Consider the following 22,349-nt stretch of genomic DNA (forward strand, 5'->3'; position numbering starts at 1 on the left):
CCCTAAACATTTTAGGGGGCCAGGACAAGAGGGCAAATGGAAGCCCACACATTCTATGTCTAAATATTAAAAGTGGTAAGTCAAGGGTGCTCTTCATGTTTTTCTGCTGCTTTTGGAGCAAACCAGATTCCAGAGTGCTCCAGGCTGCCTATTGAGTGGTGCCTGGAGCCATCTGATCCCAAATCTCCTTGCCACGTTTCTTTATTCTTTCAGCATGACTCTTCATTTCCTAGGTGTTTTATCAGTCTCTCCCCCCTCCATCTTTATTGGCCATAGCTTAGTGAATTTCACCTTTGAGATTTACTTTTTCACCTATTCACACTAAAAAAAAATCCTGCCCCCCATATTCATTATGGTGTCGTGATTGAGAATGTGGATTCTGGACCCCAAATGCCTGGGCCAAATCCTCGATCTGCCTTGGACTGGCTATGATCTTGGGTAAATTACCTCCCCCTGTGTCAGTCTCTTTATATGCAAATGGGAATAATAATAATACTTTAAAGGGTTGTTTTGAAGACAAATGAGAACGTACAAATAAAGTAGGTAATAAGCACTTGATAAATGTTACCATTCCTACTGAAGGGAATGTAAACATAATAATTCTTGCTTTTACCTAAAATTTTTGTCTAATCAGAAGCTGCCTTTGGGATTTTGAAATTTTGATTTCTGGTGTTAACAAAGGTGTGATATTTTAGCAGCATTATGGATTAAAATAACTTTTGGTGAGTAGATAGGACACTTTGCCCCACTTAATAATATTTGAGGAAATATTTTCAGGGTACAAGCCTATAGATTAATATTGGGAACATGCCTGGTTTGTAAGTTGGGACTGTACTTGCTCACTGAATTGACAATGGACTGATGCCTTCTTGTCTGGGGTCAAAAGTGGCCTCCCTTATATCTGTACCTTCACAACCTGAAAAGAAGCCAAGGCCTTTAGCCAAATAAAACATGTCCCACAGTTTATTTAACTTTAGTTTGGCCATTAATTATTGGGCACTTCTATATGTGCTAAGGGTTGGGACAATAATACTGTTAAATGGTTAATGTGTGGGCTTTGGAATTAGACAGCCTGGTTTTAGATCCTGGCTCTAGCTCTATGACCTTTGGCATATTACTTAACTTCTCCACGGCTCAGTTTCCAGAAGTAAAAGGAAAATAAAAATGATAGCTACCTCTTAAGGTTGTAAGAACAAAATGAGTTCATGTGTGGGAAGAACACCTCTGACCCATAGTAAGCACTCAACAAGTATTAGGTGTTCATCTTTCAAATTCCATAGGTGGCAGACTTGGTCCCTGGGGTTATATGGTAGAGAAGCTCACACCGTGGGTTTGTGACCAGCCTTTCATGACTCTCGTGATGGCTTTGCCTCCATTTCTGTGCGACTTCCACACTTGTGCAGAGCTCTGTCACAGAGCTCTGGGACATGCCGCAGCTTCATGTTTGTACTTCCTGCTCTCCACCCCCACTGGTTTCTCAGCTCTTCCAATGCAGGAATGTGCGTGGTCTTTGGTATTCTTTTCAAAGGGCCTGCATGATGCCTGCCACTCTTGATTAAAAATGCTGAAGAAATGTTGGTTGAGTGAGTGAATGAAAGAATGGGACCAATAATGTGTGTATAATTTGCACCCCATCAAACAAGTTCGGTTTCCCAGTTTTCTAGCTTCTAGATGAGCTGGTAAGATGCACCTTTTGGAGAGGCCAGGTGGGGAGAGGAGAGGAGACAGAAGCTGCTGGTCAGGCATACTGACAGCAAAAGTCCCTACTAGTAGGCTAGCAGGAAGGGCAGAGAGAGGAACTGTGAAAAGTCTAGTGGTCCACAGCTATTTCCTGTAGATACAGATGTTACACAGCTCAGCACTCCTCTCCAGCATTCCTCTAATGTCAAGGTGCGGTCACCGAAGTGCCACCTGTGTCCTCCCTGTCCCGTTAGCTTCAGCCATCATTATCCTGTTAGTGCAGCATCAGCCACTTGGTCCCAAAAGCCAGTCCTGCCAAGGCACATTCAGGGAGAATCAGTTCACCAGCAGGTGGGACTCTACAATGGTCTTGCATCCAAAGACCCACTCTATGGTATGTGTCTGTTATTACTGGATATGTGTGTCCCCAAGTCAGAGTCACCGTACTAACCATTCCCTTGACAGGACTCTGGCTTGAACCCTGCCTGTTTACCTGGTGCTTTGACGTTCTCCCCAGCTTATCTTGCTAGTCCTGTTCCTGCAGAGGAAATAGGGCGGTTAATTTCTACATGTAGTTTGGGGTTCTCTTTTGGGAGAAGACGCACAATTGCCCACTTCGAGCACAGAGCTTTCCTTAGATAGAAGGGGTTGGACCCAACAGGCCATGGATTCCACCTTCCCTAGTTTGTGAACTCTCTGAACCTCCAATTTTGCCCCCACAAAATGGGGATGATAATGCCCAGTTATTATAAGTTTAGATAACAGGTGTGTATAATATCTAACACATTCTTAGCATGTGGTTTGGTCTGGCACATACTTTGTAGTCAACAAATGGCAGGCATTATCCCTCCCACTGCCATGTCGCAACCACTGGCTTAGCTCACTCTGGATATTATCCTCTTCTGGAATCAAGCCTACCTTTATCAGGCAGCTCTGGCTCATCCCTCAGAGGTGGACCCCACAGCAAGGAGAATCTCTCCCAGCATGCCTTACAGAGCCTCTTTTGACAAGAGATTTATAAATACCCTTTGTAGTTAAGAAAAGATTTTATTGTTAAAAAGCTAAGCTGATGCAAGCTATTTTAAAAAATCTATTGTATACTTTAGAAATATTTCCATAAATATGGTTAAAATAAAAGTAACCACTCTTATTGAAGTTATGTTCATTTACCTGAAAATAGAAGCACCTCAGTTTAAAAAAAAATTGGGCCTTACTACAGATTTTGGAAAATCAGGGAGTATGAGTTTTTCAGTATCAAATCTGTGTAATAAGAGCTAGCTAACTCAAATTACTTTTAATCCTTGTAATTTAGGATGGCAATCTGAATCATCTTGAAATTCAGTGGTGACAATTAAAACTGCTTTTGTGTTTCATATTCCTACATTCATGCAACCATTTAGAGCTTATGTAGATTATGGGTAGTAGATCATGAGGTGGGTAGATGCTCCTGCTTGTTAATGGCAAAACATATTTTTGTATAATTAAATGTCAGATATCTCTTGCACACACACATGCATATATACATATACATAATGTTTCCATTTTTCTCCTATGTAATTAAAAGTTAAAACAAGTGAAAGTTGTTTCAGTTGTGCTTAAAAGCTCTATCGAAGTCTGCTTTATTTGCAGTAAGACTGACACAACTTTATAAATATCTGACATCACCTATTTTTAAAAAAAAAAAACATTTTTATGATGTAGGTTTACTCTGACTCTACGAGCTATCTTTATCTTTTGTCTGGGAGTCTTAATGATACAGTAATAGTCAATGATACAGGAATTGTTCATAATCTGTTCAGATCCAGAAAGAGAAATGATTTGGATGTCATTATGTCTTCACATTCCTAAATCCAGCTTTTACATGACTTACTGAACCCCCCAGATGGTGAGAGATCTGAGCCTGATGATACCCGCTGCCAAATCATTAGCCATCATAATGCTAAGTAGTGATCCTTCCAAGCTGAAAGATGGCATGCTATATAACAAAGGAAAGGGAGCTGACACTAGAAAGAACATTAGTGAAATCAATATTATTCAGCCAGAGACATACACTCCATTAACAGTATGTCAATATGACCAATTACTTTCTATAGCACTGACATCATGATTTTATTTTTTTTTTCTCTTTGTCTTTAGCAGAGAATAGTTTTGCTTACCGTAATTGTTGAATTGTAGCCATTTGCCAGAAGAAGGTCTTCTTGGAAGTTTTGCGTTGTCATCATTACTGGTTCAATTTGTCTTTATTTGGTATCTAAACTCCTGATTGTAACTTACCCTAGTTTGAACGTTGAGAACAATAAACTGGACTAAACACTCAGTCAATATGAATTCTAGAAATTTCTGATAGTATTCACTACCTACAGAATAGGATAAAATGAAAGCAGGAAGAACTTTGAGTAATTAGAGTTTGTAAATAAATATTTATTTGTAATAAATATTTTCATTAATTTCTACTTTCCCAACTAGGCTGTAAGCTCCCTAGCTGTAGGGATGTGTATATTTTGCTTGTCATTGTGTTCCCACCACCAAGGACAGTATAGTGTCTGGCAAATAGATGCCTCCTGGTGAATATTTTCTTAATGCATTTCTAATGTTCTGTGGATTTTTGTTTAACTTTTTGACATTGGGAAGACATCAGCTTCAGAGTTATACCTCTAACTACTGTGGTAAGGAAACCACCATGATCAGGAAACTGCAAATACTGTTGCTGGTTCCAGAACCATGCTGTGCCTGCTACAGCATGCGCCAGCAAATGGATCCTTCAACACCCATGAGGTGAGGGAATAATCTTTGGTAGCCCTGTCACTGAGGAAGCTACCTCCATGACCATGTTCCATTGCAGAAACAGCTGTGACCTCAGCCTCACTTTCCCCTTCTAAATCCCAAGTGAGTATGTCTGTGGTCGACCCTAAGTCATACTCAAAAACCTAGCCACAAAGGAGTCTAGAAAATATTCTGGCCTCTGCTGGAAAGAAGACTCATTAGAAAGAAGTTGGGATGGATGGTAAGCACAGTCTATTGTATCTATTCTATTTCCTTAAAAGTCTATATTCCAGGGGCACGTGGGTGGCTCAGTGGGTTAAGCCTTTGCCTTTGGCTCAGGTCATGATCTCATGATCTCAGGGTCCTGGGATGGAGCCCCACATCAGGCTCTCTGCTCAGCAGGGAGCCTGCTTCCTCCTCTCTCTGCCTGCCTCTCTGCCTACTTGTGATCTCTGTCTGTTCAATAAATAAATAAAATCTTTTTTAAAAAAGTCTATATTCCATGAGCAGTCTTGGGAAGAATGTTGGTGTAGGTGAGGATTTTTCAGTGCCAGAAAATAATTGACAGGTAGAGTCATGCTGTCTGAAGTCAAGTCGTCTTTCTGCTCTGTGTGCTCTAATTTCCAAATCTGTAAATCAGCATAATCTTGTTTCAAGGTAGAAGTTTGAGATAAAAAATGTGATATGCTTAGCACAGTGCCTGACTAATGGTAACTGACCAATAAATGTCGCCTATTGTAATTCTTACCCTCATTTGTCAAATTTTTGTTTTCTAGTAGGAAATGGAGATTCTTTGATTAATAAGTAAAATTTTAATTTTCCATTTTAGTAGATTTGTCATGTAAGAGTAACATATCTCATTGTTTAATTCTTCCAGTTTCCTTTACATTTATTCATACAGCAATTGAGGGTTTATTAGTACACAAGGTCCTGAGGTGGATTGTATTCTAGTTTTATTAGATTGGTACAAATTTTTATTGTTGTTGTTTTAGTGTATGTGCTGCTAAAGCAAGCATGGATTGATATAAATTCTTTTTTTTTTTTTTTAAGATTTATTTATTTTTTTGAGAGAGAGAGAACACAAGGGGAAGCACAGAGGGAGAGAGAAACTTTGGCAGACTCAGCTGAGCGTGGAGCCCAATGGGGAGCTTGATCCCAGGACCTCGAGATCACAACCTGAGCCGAAACCAAGAGTGAGATGCTCAACCAACTGTGCCATCCATGTGCCCCTGATATAAATTATTAATAGATGATTATTCTATCTGGCCATGGTATTATAGAATTTGGCAATAAGAAAGTACATAGAGAATAGCATTAAATTACCTGTGATCATACTATGGAGATAACTATTAGTAGCAACATGGTATTTTCCTGTAGCTTTTAATTTTAATTTTATTATGTAGAATGTAAAAAATTGCCATTTCCAGCAATTGAAATATATCTTTTTTTGAAATAATCATTTTTTATTAAAGATTTTATTAAGTAATCTCTATACGCAGTGGGGGGTTCAAATTTACAAATTTACAATACTGAGATCAAGAGCTGCATGGTCTACCAAATGAGCCAGCCAGGCACCCTGGAAATATATCTTTTGAACATGGATTTTAGTGCTCACCAAATACTCCATTGTGCCCCTCATATTTCTTTTTTTTTTTTTTTAAGATTTTATTTATTTATTTGTCAGAGAGAGTGAGCACAAGCAGACAGAGAGGCAGGCAGAGGCAGAGGGAGAAGCAGACTCCCTGCTGAGCAAGGAGCCCGATGTGGGACTCGATCCCAGGACCCTGGGATCATGACCTGAGCCGAAGGCAGCTGCTCAACCAACTGAGCCACCCAGGCGTCCCAACCCCTCATATTTCTTAGCTTCCCTTCTAGTTGAGTTAGGATCCTCAGACTAGTTTAGACAGTGATCTGTGAACAGAGTTCACTAGTGGCACTTCTAGGCCAGCGCAGTTAAGAGCCCGTGTGTTTCCTTTATCCCTTTCTTCCTCTGCTGAAATGAACTTGGAGGTGGTATATACGAGATGGCACACTTGAGGGTAGCTGCCCAGTCTACTTTGGCCTTTACCTGAGTGGAAAATAAACATTTGTTGAGTTAAACCATTAAAATGTACAGATTTGTCTATTGTAGCAGCTTCTGATAGTAGTCCTAACAATTTATGAAATGTATCTTGTTTACCAGTGGTATTGGTGTACTTTTATACTTTCTTTTTTCTCCCCAATTTTAATGGGCCTGGCTATTATGCACCAATTTTCATCAGTGCCCTTAACAGTTGGTTCTTCCTACCATGTAAACTGAAGGTAAATCAGAATATGTGGTTCAAAAGTGAAAGACTAAAGAAAGTTTACTAATCTTTTTTTGTTTTTGTTTTTGTTTTTCTTTTCCATTCTTAACCAACTTTATTGAAGTATAGTTATATAAAACACACATAACTACCATATAATCTATTTTTGTCTCCTTTCCCTTTTTATATTAACATTGAACCAGTCAGTGTTTGAGACTCCAAAATTTTTGTTGCATGGAGGAAAGTAAAATAGGTTGAGATAATTCCTATTGTTAAATGAAACGTTATGGAGTTTGTTATAGAGACGATTAAGGTAATTAGAGAAATACAAATATAACCTATCCTTCTGTCTCAGTTCCTTAGTTATGAGGTCAAAGGACAAACACTGCAACCTGGGTCCAAAAATCCCTTTCGATAGCATATTGATAGTTAAAGAGAATCTTTGCTCTTCAAGGGCCCGAGAGGACAAAAGTGAATCCATTAACACTACAGAAAACAGTCTGACTACTGTGGGAAAAAGATCAAGAGGCAAAATGGATTTTAGAAGGTCATAGAAGTGAATTGTCAGTATTCAGGCCCCTCATCAAAATTATTTTTAATGAGCTCCTTGATTGCTGGGCATCCTGACAATGTAGGTGAAGTGGCAAGCTTAGAATCCTAGGGGCATACTTGGCTGACAGTACCCTGCTTTTGCTGAAATGCAGGGACATCTCCCCTTGAGAAAGATCCAGGGGGGACCATGGCGAGTTAGACAAAGCATGCAGTGAGAGCTTGAATTTCACATCAGAGCTCAGAGAACCTGCAATAAAGATGAATTAGGTTCATAAGTATAAAATAGAATATTATGAGAAGAAAGACAAGAATTACTAGAAGAAATATTTGAAATGAGACTACAGGATTAACGGTTCAGATGCATATAGAAGTATTTGAGGAGATGCTCTGTCAAAATACATTTGTCAAGAGGATTTGGCAGTTAGCCTCAAGATGAACACCATGGAGGAATGCAAAATACCTAGAAACTGCAAAGAAGTACCTGTGGACCATTCAAGAAGTCTTAAGGGGCTCTTTATAAAGGAAATCTGTAGATCATCTTTATTGACTTTTTTCTATGAATAAGATCTTAGTTAACGGGCTGTGGTATTATGAGTTTCCAAAGATTGTTCCACAGTCTATTAAACTGCACTAGTTCTCAAATGGGGGCAGTTTTGCTCTCACCTCTCCCTCCCCAATGTCTGGAGGCATTTTTGGTTGTCACGATGAGGGGAATGCTACTGGCACTAGTGGGTAGAGGCCAGGGATGCTAAACATCCCAGTGTCCTACATGGCACAGGACAGTCCCCACAACAAGGAATCATTCAGCCACCAAGGTCATTATTGCTCAAATTGAGAAACCTTGAGTTGATAAACCAGGAAATTGTATTCAAGTGAAAAAAGGGATAAGACCGGAGGAAGTGAAAGTTAACCATATTTGTTAAGCCTCTACCCAACACAGTGCCTGATTATAGATGGGGTGCCTGCCTCCCTGAGAGGCTAGGATTAGCAATCCCTCTAGGACTAGCTTGGAACCTTGGCTGAGAGCAAGTTTCTTGAGCTCTCTAAGCCTCAGTTACCACAAACATAGGAGTAATAATAATAGTACTTGCCTTGTAGGTTTTTGTAAAAATTAAACAAGAAACATAAATGCTTGGCACAGTGACTGACAATCTTTAAATGCCCAGTAAATGGTAGCTAGTATTGGCACAGAAATAAAATTGAATAGGTATACGCCACAGTGTCTATATTGGTTATCACTGGGCCGTGAGTTTTAACTTAAATTGTGTTTTAAAATTTTCTACCATAACATGCTTATTTTTATGAGGAAATAGTAAATTTGTTTTAAATCAGTTCAAAAGGAAACTTCATATCATAAATTCATAATATTCTATTCAATTCATATCATAAATTCTAAATATTCTCTTCTTTCCAGAGTCAAGTCTAGGTTATCTAGATCACAAAATAGATACTTTCAGCTACTACCTAATCAATGAATTAGAATGAAATAAAATAGTTGTTAGTATTCTAGGCTAGCAAAAGCAGTGATGTGTTTTAGATGTGTTTATGACAGATGGGAGAATGGATTACAGGATTTGGTTTTGTTCAAGTTATTCATATATATTCATGTTTTGCTTAGACTTTAAAATTATTTCTCTTTCTATGAGCACATAGCAATTACAGGTAAGTAGCTGAGAGTCATTCTAATTTGACACTGATTTCCCTATTGCCAGGTCATATGTGATGAAGGGAAACCCAGAAAGAGTTTCGTAGAGTGGTTAAGAACACAGATCCTGGGCGCACTTGGGTGGCTCAGTTGTTAAGCATCCGCCTTCGGCTCAGGTCATGATCCCAGGATTCTGGGATCCAGCCCCGCATTGGGCTCCCTGCTCAATGGGAAACCTGCTTCTCCTTCTCCTACTCCCCCTGCTTGTATTCCTTCTCTCTCTCTCTGTCAAATAAATAAAAGAAAAGAAAAGAACACAGGCCTTGCAGCAAATCCCAGCCCTATCACTCATTAGCTTTTTGATCTTGGCTAAGTAACTTAATTTCCTTGTGACTTAGTTTCCTCACCTTTTAAAAGGAAATAATAATGTTTTTATAATATGAAAGTTAAAAGAAGATGGTATGTATTTCTATTTATTGATTGTTGGATATGGTTCTATCCATATCTATCTAAAAATTTTCTATTTTTTTAACCTACTGCAAACACACACAACACTAACTTTGATAAAACAAAGATAGTTTTGATAGACGTTCTTCAGTGTGTAAATAATAGATATCAGACTGCGCTGAATTAGTTCACTTATATTGGATTGCCTCCTCTGGCTTCTTCATGCTGTCAGTTACATTGATGATCATATTATTTAGAACTAGCTACTGATGCATGACTGAGATTTCCACATTGTAGTTCTTGGTCAAACACCTTCCTCACCTTTCTGTCCTTCTCAAGGAGGGCCTCTCATTTTTGTTCAAATCGTGAGAGATAAAATCTGAGAATGCACACTTCTGTTTTCCTGGTGAGAGAGTGAAGGATTCAGGGTCCCTTTCTCCTGGTGGTTTCTTGGTCCTTGTTTTCTACTTACGTGGTAAGACTTGGCCTCTGTGAGCCTTCTGCTTTGAGGACCCCAGTGTAGGACTGAGGAGTGAGGCCAGCTGAGGGACAACAAATGGAAGCCAGCAACTCAGTGGATGGTCCTCTCCTGGACCTTGAGGAAAAAAGGATGGAAGGCGGGATGGGGCAGTCTTTGAGACTGGTGAGGAGAAACAGTTACTGGCATTTGGCTGACAGGAACCAGAAAGTTGTAACAGAAGTTGATCACTGATAACATTTGTGCTGAAAGATTTTTAGTCTCAGACTGCCTCAACAATGCTCAGCTGTGTAGAAACTTTGGATGTGAACCAAGCGCTAGGTCAGGTCCTGAGTGGAACCAAAATGGATATCTGAGAAGAATCCCAATTATGTGTCTGTCTGTTATGAGGGGATGAAACGGTATTGTACCTACAAGTAAATCCTGGTCAGAAGCTTTCATTTCCATAATAGAAGTGGGCTGAATGATGAGCTCTTCTAAATGTAAGGATCTGAGCTCAAACCACATGGCGCCATGTTTGAGACAAACTGAGGCTGAGAGAGGTTACGTGTCTTGTCCATCAAATATAAGATTTAAAATATAATCACCCAGATTTATTCTTGATGATGAGATATTTCACTTTGAGACTGAGATCCGGATCAAGATACCTGTTCTCAAAAACTGAGTGCCCTCCCTGAGGGTGCCTCTCTACAGGAAGAATGTGTATTCCTGCCATGCTGAAGTCAAACATGGCTCTTTGAATTGTCTGGGCCTGTGGCCTAGGAGCAGAAGCAACATGCCACTTTCAAATGGAAACCTTGGGAGTGTTTGCATGGTGTGTCCTGTTCTCTCTTCCCTTTGCCAGCATGACTGGCAATGTTCCAGGTCGGGCAGGTCTGTTAGCGTAGTCTCAGTCAAAATCGCCCTTGGATGGGGTGTGGTGGAAACTAGAAATAAGTCTTTACTGTTGTCTTAAAAACATAGTCACATTAAGGAAGTTTACAGTTTTCCTATGAAGAGCAAGATTTTGATGCTTCCTTTCCTTTATAACTTAAGGTCTGCACACACAACATACAATAATTGTTTCTTCTTTTGTGATACCTCAACCAGGGAACCCTCTGTTCTTACCCATCAGGAGTAGATGGTAAGGCTTATGTCACAGCCCATTATGATGGAGCTAGCAATATGAATGCTTCTCTTTGTTGTTTTTGTATATTCATATTTTTAAAATTATAATACCAAGACTGCTGGAATGGAGCACTGGGCTTTATGATAGATTTTTTTCCTTCCCTTCTTGCTTCTTCGCATCAATTTTTCCTTCCGTTCTCCTGTCCTTCATTTGATATTTATTTCTACTTTGGACTGAGCATAAATGCATTCATTACTGGCTGCTTTCATCTACCTTGTGTAGTAAGTCTAGAATACCAATTACCCAAAGAAGAAGGAGTAAGTGGCTAGAGAAGCAGACAGATTATAGTTAGCGTGTGTCCCCAAACAGCTGGCATCTTTGTGAGAGGGAGTGACTAGTTTGCTTTTACACTAGGTACTGGTTATATAGAGATGAAAAGAAAAGGACTCTTCACTCAAAAACCTTAGAGTCTGGAAGGGAAACAGACATGACAGCAAGCTATTTTTTCTCCTCTCCTCTAAACTTAACACTTGAATCTCTATAACACTTCAATGTGGAGATAAAAGCCCTTCCTGAGAAAAGGCAGTAAGAGATCCAGAGTCCAGAGCTTTCTCTCCCAGGCTTATAGTAGATCTGGTTGATTTCACCTTCTTACTCACCTACCTGCTACTGGTCCTTCACACAACTTCAGATCTTTTAAAGGTGTGCAGAACTCCCAAGACTCAAGCCCTCTTACCTCATTCCTATGTAGGGAGGTCCATAGTGACTAACCCTCCAGGGCTCTTAGAGATCATTTGGCCCTACGGAAGGGTTTGACATGGCTAGGTCAGAGTGTCCATTCATTCCTGCCTGTGCTTACCATGTGCCAGAATTGGGGATCCACTGCTAAATAAGACACACTATGTCTTTGCCCTCAAAGTGCTTATGTTCTGTACATTAATACTGTGAATCGTACCATACCCTAGGCCAAGTCATCCTCTTCTATTTCTCATCTTTAATATTTTATTTGTTTGTTTATTTGACAGAGAGAGACACAGCGAGAGAGGGAACACAAGTGGTGGCGGGGGAGTGGGAGAGGGAGAAACAGGCTTTCCATGGAACAGGGAGCTTGATGTCCGGCTCGATCCTAGGATCCTCGAATCATGACCTGAGTCAAAGGCAGATGCTTAATGACTGAACCACCCAGGCAGTTTCTCATCTTTAATTATGCGTTGTTCAGTTGTTAAACCAACATTACCAGGTAGGGTTATGCCAGTTGACAGCATAACCCAACTAATACCAACAGCATAAAATACCCGAGTTTACCACTTGCTTCTGCTCTCAGCTGGCTGGCCAGGGGTCCTGCTGCATTCAGGCAGAACTTTAAGTGACTACGAGGAACTGCATCACTCCTAGATACTAATTTCTGCTCACGTTCCTTAAAGCTATGTCCCACTTACCTGGCTGGCTGTCTCAATACCACTGCTGAGTAGTTAACATAAGGGTGGTATCAATTTCTCTCTTGGCTGTCCATGGGAACTTTACCTAACATGATCATTTTTATAAATATTTTCTTTCAAAACAAAGAGATGGGAGGGAAGGAAGAAAAGAAGGAAAGAAGGAGGGAAGGAGGGAAAATAACAGCTCAAGTCATGCTTAACCTGGTTCCTACTTGTGAATTTTGCTTCTTTCTTACCAATGCAGTAGCCCAAAGGTAGATGAAACACCCTAGCAGAGTAATCCCCAACTCCAAACCTGATTTTTTAATCCACTTTTAAGAAATCATTTGTCGCTTACTGTATTTTGTTTTTTTCTTTGAAAAATTACTTTAATTTACGTATAGGTGCCAAATATATTCATCAAACACTTCTCCAAGAATTTTGCACATACTTGCAATTCAATAAATATTGGAATGTGAACTCTGTAGGAATCACTTATTCCACAAATGGCCCTTTACCAAAATTTCCAGAAACAATTTTTGTATTAAATCAAAAAACAAGACAAAATAAACAATTCTGCTCCTTCCCACAGAGTTTTACAAAAGCCTTTAGAAAATAATCTTGAACATATTTCAGTCCTTGTTTATGGTAAAAATAAAAAGGCATCATCACATTTTTCTTTTGGGTATTGTTTTCCTCTATAATTCATAGGCATTCTTTGTCTATTATGATTATAACTTTAAAGTCTTAATCCACTGGAATTATTCTGTATTTTCTTCCAGTTGGATAGCCAATTGTGTCAGCATAATTAAAGTATTCTGCCCTATGCAATGAATTGCCATCACTGTCTATAGACCCATCTTTCCCCATACATTCTGTTCTGCTCCACTGATCTATCTTCTATAGTTAGGCCAGTATAACGTTTGAAAGCATTGTTGTTAACAGAAATTTAAAAATAGTAGAGATACTCTTCACTATTCTTATTTTTCATAATTTTCATGATTCATTCCAGATTTTTATTTTTCAAATATATGATTATAAATCACTTAGCTCCAAAACCTCATTAGGATTCTAACTAGAATTGCATTAGATCTTCTGATTCACAAGCATGGAATGTATTTCCATTTATTCGTCGTCTTTTATGTTTTTCTGATATAGTTGTCTTCACATAAGATTTGTAAAATTCCACAGTATTTTATAGCTTTTTGTAAATGGAATTTTATTTGTTTGTTTACTTATTTTTAAGATTTTGTTTATTTATTTGAGAGAGATAGCACAAGCTGGGATGGGGGTGGGGGAGAGGGAGAAGCAAACTTCCCGCTGAGCAGAGAGCCCCAGATCCAGGATGGGGCTCAGTCCCAGGGTGGCTAGGTGATGACCTAAGCAGATGCTTAACCGACTGAGCCACCCAGACACCCCTGTAAATGGAAATTAAAATTTTTCTCTTTTGGGGTGCCTTGGTGGCTCAGTGGGTTAAGCCTTTGCTTTTGGCTCAGGTCATGATCTCAGGGTCCTGGGATGGAGCCCAGCATAGGGCTCTCTGCTCAGCAGGGAGCCTGCTCCCTACCCCCCCGCCCCCGACTCTTGCCTCTCTGCCTACTTGTGGTCTCTCTCTGTCAAATAAATAAATAAAATCTTTAAAAAAATTTTTTTTCTCTTTCTACCTGGTTATTATTAGTATAGAGAAAAGTGATTTTTATTAGCCCTTTATTTATTTGATTTATTATTTGTAAACATTTATTAGTTGATCATTTTTAGGGTCTGTTTCCTGTTTTCAATATAAGAACAATACAGGTTGAGTTTACATTGCTTTCTATTTTATTCCCTTTCCAGCAGGTCAAATGAATGAATGAACGAATGAACTTCTTTTAAAAAGAGTGGGAGAGGAGATTCGACAATCTGCTCTACTTTTCCTTTTTGTTTTTTCATAAATGTGTTTCTAACACATATGAAACTTAACATCCTTGGATTCCTGCTGTCAATAAATTGGGAAGATTCTTCAATTTTTTCCTTAACTTTTAAAAGACCATATTATTTAAGTATCTATTTTGTGTATCATGAAAATCACTTATTTCAAGTGCACAATTAAATGATTTTTTTTTAAGATTTTATTTATTTATTTGACAGACAGAGATCACAAGTAGGCAGAGAGACAGGCAGAGAGAGGGAGCAGGCTCCCTGCTGAGTAGAGAGCCCTATGTGGGGCTCAATCCCAGGACCCTGAGATCGTGACCTGAGCGGAAGGCAGAAGCTTTAACCACTGAGCCACCCAGGCTCCCCCAATTAAATGATTTTTAGCAAATTTACTGAGTAGTCCAATTGTCACTATTAATCAGATTTAGAACATTTTGATCCTCCTAATAAGATCCCTTATGCCCATTTATAATTAATCTCTGTTCCCACCTCCATCCCAAGCCCCAGGCAACCACTAATCTATTTTTCATTTCAATGAATTTGCTTATTCTAGACATTTCACATAAATGGGGTCATATAATATGTGATCTTTTGTGACTAGGGTATTTCACTTCACATGATGTTGCTGAGGTTCCTTCATGTTGTAACATGTATCAGTATTTCATTTCTTTACAGCTAAATAATAGTCTATTGTATGTTATACCACTTTTTGCCTATCCATTCATTAGTTGTTAGACATTTAGATTGTCTCCACTTTTTGGTTATTGTAAATAGTGTTGCTGTGAACTTCAGATGCAAGCCTTTGTGTGGACAGATGTTTTCATTTCTCTTGGGTAGGCATCTAGGAATGGAACTGCTGGTTCATTTTACTGTTTTTGAGAAAATATCAAACTATTTCCCAAAGTGACTATACAGCAGCAATGTATATTATATTCCTAGCAGCAATGTATAAAGTTTCTGATTTCTGCTTCCTTAACTCTTCCCTCCCAAATGAAGTATGATTGAGATATGATTTACACTGAGGTACGATTTATATGTGATAAAATCCTCAGACAACCCCCCCCCTTTTTTAAGATTTATTTGAGAGAGAAAGGGAGAGAGAGAGTCTTAAGCATGAGTGCATGGCACAGAGCCTGAGTCAGGGCTCGATCTTACAACCCTGAGACCATGACCTGAGCGGAAATCAAGAGTCAGATGCTTATGTCAATCAAGATACAGGATATTGCCATAACTCTAGAAAGTCCCTTTATCTCTTCCCCCTCAGCAGTAATTACTGTTTGGATTTTGATCATTGTGGATTAGTATTGCCTATTCTAGAATTTAATAGAAACTGATGCATACTCTTTCGTGTTGACTTTTTTCACTTAATGTAAGGTTTTTGAGTTTTGTCAATCGGTGTTGCTGTGTTTATTCTCGGTACTTTGTTCCTTTTATTGCTGAGAATATTTCAGTGTGTGAAAGCACCATATTTTATTTATCCATTTACCTCTTAATGGACATTTGAATCATTTTTAGTTTACGGTTATTAGGAACAAAGCTATAGTTGAACATTCCTGCAAATGTTTTTGTGGACATGCTTTCATTTTTCTTGTACAAATACCCAAGAATGTAATTGCTAGGTCATAAGGTAGTTGTATGTTAACTACTGATGTATATCTGATATTGTCGCCTTATGAAGTTTCTAGAAGAATTACAGTTTATAAAATATCTAGTCTTTGATTTTTAAAATAATTGTATAATTTGCTGATATAGATAATTTTATCTTTTATGATATTTTACTGATTATTTAATTTTCTTGTATAGAGCTTCTAAAAAACATTTAATCATGATGGTGATGTTTGGCATTTTTGTTTTGTTGCTGATTTGAATAGATATGGCTTTGATACATCACCGTTTGGCATGATGTTTGCTTTTGGTTAAAGTCTTTATCATACTTAAATTGTTTTAAGTTTTCTCTATTTTAGTTAGCTGCTGAATTTTGCCCAATACATTCTGGGAATCTCTTAATATCTTCTTTTACTTCTCTTTATTTTTTTGTTGAGATAATAAATTATGTTTATAGATTTCCTGAAAATGAACTAACTTATCATTCCTGAAACAAATCTTACAAAAGACAGAAGATAGAAATAGGATTTTATAGAAGAGGAAATCCAAATGACCAAAAAATGTAAAAAGAGACTCAACTTCAGTTTTAATGAGGAAAATCTATATTAAGGTAACATTGATATACTTTTGTTCATAAGATTAGCAAAGAGGGTGATGATACTCAATACTAGCGAATTTTAAGAAAAGAACACACTCATATTTACTGGAGGGAATATGAATTACTATAGCCTTTTGGGAAGACTATCAGGCAAATCTTTAAAAACTAATAATGCATAAAATTATTAGATCTATGATCTAATAGTTATAGTCTTGCCTTATGTTAGAATAGCCTTATAATATTTTTCATTAATTTCATACCTTATAAGAATTTGATTTTATATTGTGTATGATGGAGACAGTCTTTTCTTTTTTTAAGATTTTATTTTCAAGTAATCTCTATATCCAACATGGGGCTCGAACTTACAACCCCAAGATCAAGAGATCAAGAGTCACATGTTCAACCAACTGAGCCTACCAGGTGCCCCAAGTGAGACCGTCCTATAATCAGAACATCAAGTTCTTGAGTAATAAATGTTACCCTTGATTAGCATGTAAATTTGAAATAATATTATAATAACATTCCAATTATCAGGTCATTATTTTAATGGTATATAAACAGCAGGATTTTGTATAGCAACAGAGGAAGGAGTATGAGTGGCATAAATATTAAAGATTGCCATCCTTAATAAATTTATAATAAAAGGGGTTCCTAGCTGGCTCAGTTGGTTAAGTGTCTACCTTTGGTTCAGGTAGTGATCCTGAGGTCCCAGGATTGAGCTCAGCCTCAAGCTCTCCGCTCAGTGGGAAGCCTGCTTCTCCCTCTGCCTGTTGCTCCCCTGCTTGTGCTCTCTCTCTTGTCAAATAAACAAATACAATCTTTTTTAAAAAAGAAATTTATAATAAAAAACATATGTTCCACTAAAGTGGACAAATCCAAGACTTGATGAGATGTTTGCTTTATAAAAACTATCACTAATGTTTAATTTATAACTTTAAAGTGTAAAGTTTACTACATATACATGAAAGGTTTCTTGTATTGAATGCCCATGGCTTCTGGCAGTAATGCATTATAATAGAGAAGAAAAGAAAGTGCTCTCTTTTTCATAGTCTTACTAGAGTAATTTAAAGATAGCATGTGTTCTTTATTTTCCATTATTTCCTTTTATTTTATTATTTCCTTTATTTTATTCCATTATTTCCATTATTCCTTTATTTTTCATTATTTCCATTCTCTTTTTAAAAAACAAGTTTTTTCTTGAAGTGTGCATTTTTCTCCCTAACATACTAGGTTTCTATTTATTTAGACTTAATTCAAGTATTCAGTAATAGTAGTATAATGTTTAGATTCAGACTCAAGCTAAATCTTATCTTCCTCAATATTAATACAGTCAGTTTTATATCATTTTGTATAATGGCAAGAACTAGAAAAATCTGAAGCTCATTAGTAGGGAAATGGTTGGATAAAATCCATATCATACATTCATGCCTTGGAATTTATTTTAATTTTTTTAAAGATTTTGTTTATTTATTTGAAAGGGAGAGAGAGAAAGGAGGAAGAGAGGGTGAGCATGAGCTTGGGAGGACAGTGTCACAGTGGGCATCTTTTGAATCCCTTTCCTTGCCTATGAGCATGTAAACAAATATACACATGATTGTAAAATTTGTATTATACTACCTACATTTCTCAGCAACTTGCTCATTTCACTAAAAACAAAAGACAAAAAACAAACCCAAAATCAATAGATAAAGATCTAACTCATTCTCTTTGTTACTCATATAAATTCCAAGGCGGGGGAGCCTGGGTAACTTAGTCAATTATCATCTGACATTGGCTCAGTGTCCTGGGATAGAGTCCCGTGTCCCGTATCCCTCTTCTTCTCCCCCTGGTCATGCTTGCCCTCTCAGTCTCTCTCTCTCTCAAATAATTTCCTGGCTGAGGATTGGGGATGTCTAAGAAATAGTGGAAGGAATTGAGTTAAAAAAAAAAGGGGGGGGCACCTAGGTGGCTCAGTCGTTAAGCATCTGCCTTCGGCCCAGGTCATGATCCTGGGGTCCTGGGATCGAGCCCCATGTCGGCCTCCCTGCTCAGCAGAGCAGGAGACCTGCTTCTCCCTCTCCCTCTCCCCCTGCTTGTGTTCCCTCTCTCATTGTCTCTCTCTCTGTCAAGTAAAAAAAAATAATAATAATAAAAAAAAAGGAAACAAGGATAAAAACATTATTTTGAAAAGAAAATTATTTTAAAAGCGTATAGATATTTATGTAAAACAATATTGCAAAACTTTATAATGACAAAATTTAGAAACAGTACAAATGATTAGCTTAATGAATTTTTTTGCAGCTGTTAAAAATAGGGATATACATGTGTTTAGTATGTATTTTAAAGGACAATTCATATTGTCTACTTTGTGCTAATATGATTATGTGATGATGGGTGCTTTTTTGTTTATTTTTTTAACCTAATAGGGAAAAAGAACTGAAGTTATTTCTGAAAGTATGAATTACTTCTAGTACTTGTAGTCTGTATTACCTTAATTGTACTCTTCCTGGTATAGCTGTAATTACAGGAGATTTAGTCATATCTTTAATTAGATAGTAGTCTGATTGAAGGTAGGAATCACTTTTTAAGATTCTTTGTGTCACTCTCAGCACTCAGAATAATTCTGATTCATAATTTCAAGTGATCACCATTGAACACAGCCCATACACAAGAGTGGACAGCATTAAAGAGGTTAAAGCATGAACTCTTGTAAACAGCAGACCATGGTGAATGTATTCTTCACTCGGCTCGGTGCTGGTGCTTGCCTGTTGCAACTAACTAGCTCCATCACAACGGTTGCTGGGATTTAAGCTGAAGTTCCCTGGAAAAGGACAGAGAAGTGAGCTAGGGCAGGACTGGTGTTAAATGAGACTGATCTGTTTGCTAGGTCAGCAAATTAGTCCCTGATATATGGGAATTTAAGATTTGATTTGATTAGAATCTGATTAACGTTGCTTTGATTCAAGGTAAAGACTACTCCAGGATATCCCATCTGGTGGATGGGCCGTAGAAGCAAGAACCTCATATTAATGTTAAAAAGTCAGGCAGGTGGCCACTTGTTGGTTCTACGAAGTCTCCAACTCTACAGAAGCCTGGCAACCAACTGGGTAGCTCAGTCTGCTCTCCCTAATGCTGATGTCGAGAGTTCCTCTGTCACTGCTGTTGGCCGTCCTGGGTCCTTCTTGACTGCAGGCCAGGCACCTGGGGGTCACTCTCTTCAGCACCTTCCCACTGACGTAATGAGTAATGAGTGAGGCTCTTGTATTACACTTTCATTTAAGAGCTTCACACTTCATTTTAGGGAGCAGAGCTGTTCCTTAATCACACAGCTCTCTACTTTTAATAGAGCAGCCGCTATTTTGCGCTTACAGGAGGGATAGGTTTTGGAATATATAAAGTATTAACCAAAAAGAACAAGTTATGCTTCATATTTCTCTAAAGGTACGAAATGTAAGTAAATTAGGTGATTCCACATAGCTGAGGGACCTGGCTTTGCTTTTCTCTGAGTAATCTCTTGGTGCCTCTGTAGAAACCATAGGCCACGCCTCGAGTGACAAAGCAGTTCTGTGGAGAAACCCATTTATACCAGATTCTGGATGACATTCCCACCAGAAACAATGCCAAGAATATACTTATATTTTAAATAAATGAGAAAATCAATATCTAGATAAAGTATATATTACATAGTAGAAATTTTGTATTATTGGTATATTTATCAATCCATTTTAGCTAAAGTTGAACCTGACAGAAAAATATCAATCCCTTCTTAAAATAGATAAAACACATTTTGAGGTAAATTGCTTAAAATTTAATGATATGACAGTGTAGGGGAGGAAAAAATTTTTCTCAACCCTCTTGCGGCCCCTGGCTTGGTCTGAGAATTAAACTGACAAAAAGACAGATTAACAGGAGAAAAGCATACAAATATATTTAATAATAATTTTACGTGATATGGGAGCTTTCATAAGGAAATTAAACCCTGAAGAAGTTGATAAACCTGAGTTTTTTTATGCTAAGTTTGATGAAGAGTGGGCATTTGTGGAAAAATTTGGTAGGTCAGAGAATATGAGATTAGTGAAGTAAACTGGAGAAGATTTAACAAGGCCTCTTTGCTTTGGTTCTTCTTAGTGTCCCCTTGTTTTAGAAATAAGGATGCTCCCTCCCTCCCTTATAGGAAAGACGCCTCTCATATAAAGATTTTATGACCCGTTCAGGGTGGAAGATGGGGAGGAGGAGAGAAGGTCTTTCCTACTTTTGCCATTTTTTCAAACTCCCTCAGCTTAAAATTTCAACATGTTAAGTTGCCATATTTTGAGGTAAGGTATCCTGAACCCGATCAATAGGTTGAGTAGGAAAGGAATCTAAATTTCTACTTTTTTGACTCCCAATATGCTAACTTTACTAAAACTATGAAAATTAGCAAGGTATTTTCATAGCTATAATACGGATTTTTAAAACTTATGTGAAGATTGTGTTTTAGGCTGAAGCAATTCATAGCTCTGTAGTGGGAATAAAGTGGACTTAACATGGAGGATTTCCCTTTGTACGAGGCAAAGAAGAAAAGCAGCAAAACCCTATATTAACCACTGAGCCCAAGTCTAGATTTGAATTTCTCTCTCCTTAGGAAGCAGCACAGCCATGGAAGTCTGCACCTCGACTTCAATGCTCCTGAGCTCTTGGGTCCAGTAATTAGCTTTAATGCTCTGCTGAAAGAACCCTGAGGATTTCTCCCTAGACCTTCCAGTCATCCACTGAGGTGTGTTTTCTGGGTCTGCTTTTCCTTCTTCCTCATGGATGGATATCTTCTCTGTCTTCCTGAAGACTCTCTACTTCACTTAGCCTTTCATCTAGAGGGAAACTCAGGCTTTATAATAGGCACCAGGTACATGTTCTACTTACACGATTCTGGAGTTAGGCCTTTTTCTTGATGTTTTCTGTGGTTATGCATTTTATTTCTTTATCAGAGTTCCAAATATACTTTCCCTTGTGTCCTCCATTCTCTTCTGCAAAAGCTTTTCTAGGCAAGGTTACCCTAGCTCTACTGGAAGTACATGGTACCCTTGGGGAATCTAAAATAAGGGCAGCACCTCGGAGATATTGTGGGTTTAGTCCCAGAACACCGCAATAAAGTGAATATTGCAATAAATAGAGTCAAATGAATTTTTTGGTTTCCCAGTGCATATAAAATTTGTTTATACTAAACTGTAGTCAATTAAGTGTGCAATAACATTATATCTAAAAAATGTATATGCCTTGGTTTAAAAATACTTTATTGCTAAAAAATGCTGTCATCTGATCTTTTTCAGTGAGTCATAATCTTCTTGCTGGTGGAGGGTCTTGCCTTGATGTTGATGGCTGCTGACTGATCAGGGTGGTGGTTGCTGAAAGGTGGGGTGGCTGTGGCAATTTTTAAATATAAGACAATGACAACAGTAAAGTTTGCTGTATTGATTGACTCTTCCTTTCATGAACAATTTCTCTAGCATATGATTTTGCTTGATAGCATTTTAGTTACAGTACAACTTTTTTCACAATTGAAGTCAATCACCTCACACTCAGCTGCTGCTTTATCAAGTAAGTTAATGTAATATTTTAAATCCTTTGTTGTCATTTCAACAATCTTCAAGCATCTTCACCAGGAGTAGATTCCTTCTCAAGAAACCTCTTTCTTTGTTCATCCATAAGAAGCATCCGTTAAAACTTTATTATGAGATTGCTACAGTTCAGTCACATCTTCAGGCTCTTCTAATTCTCGCTCTCTGGCTATTTCCCCACATCTGCAATTACTTCCTCCCCAGAAGTCTTGAACCCCTCAGAGTCATCCATGTGATTTGAAATCAACTTCTTCCAAACTCCTGTTCATGTCAGTCTTTGACC

At 38.0% G+C, this 22,349-nt stretch overlaps 1 protein-coding gene across 2 annotated transcripts in view; it reads left to right on the top strand.

Moving 5' to 3' along the window:
- BICD1 (BICD cargo adaptor 1) overlaps positions 1-22,349 on the top strand; it is a 214,154-nt gene that overhangs the window by 50,181 nt on the left and 141,624 nt on the right. The window lies entirely within an intron of this gene.

Source organism: Martes martes, assembly GCF_963455335.1.
Source record: "Martes martes genome assembly, chromosome: 8".
Lineage (NCBI taxonomy): Eukaryota > Metazoa > Chordata > Mammalia > Carnivora > Mustelidae > Martes > Martes martes.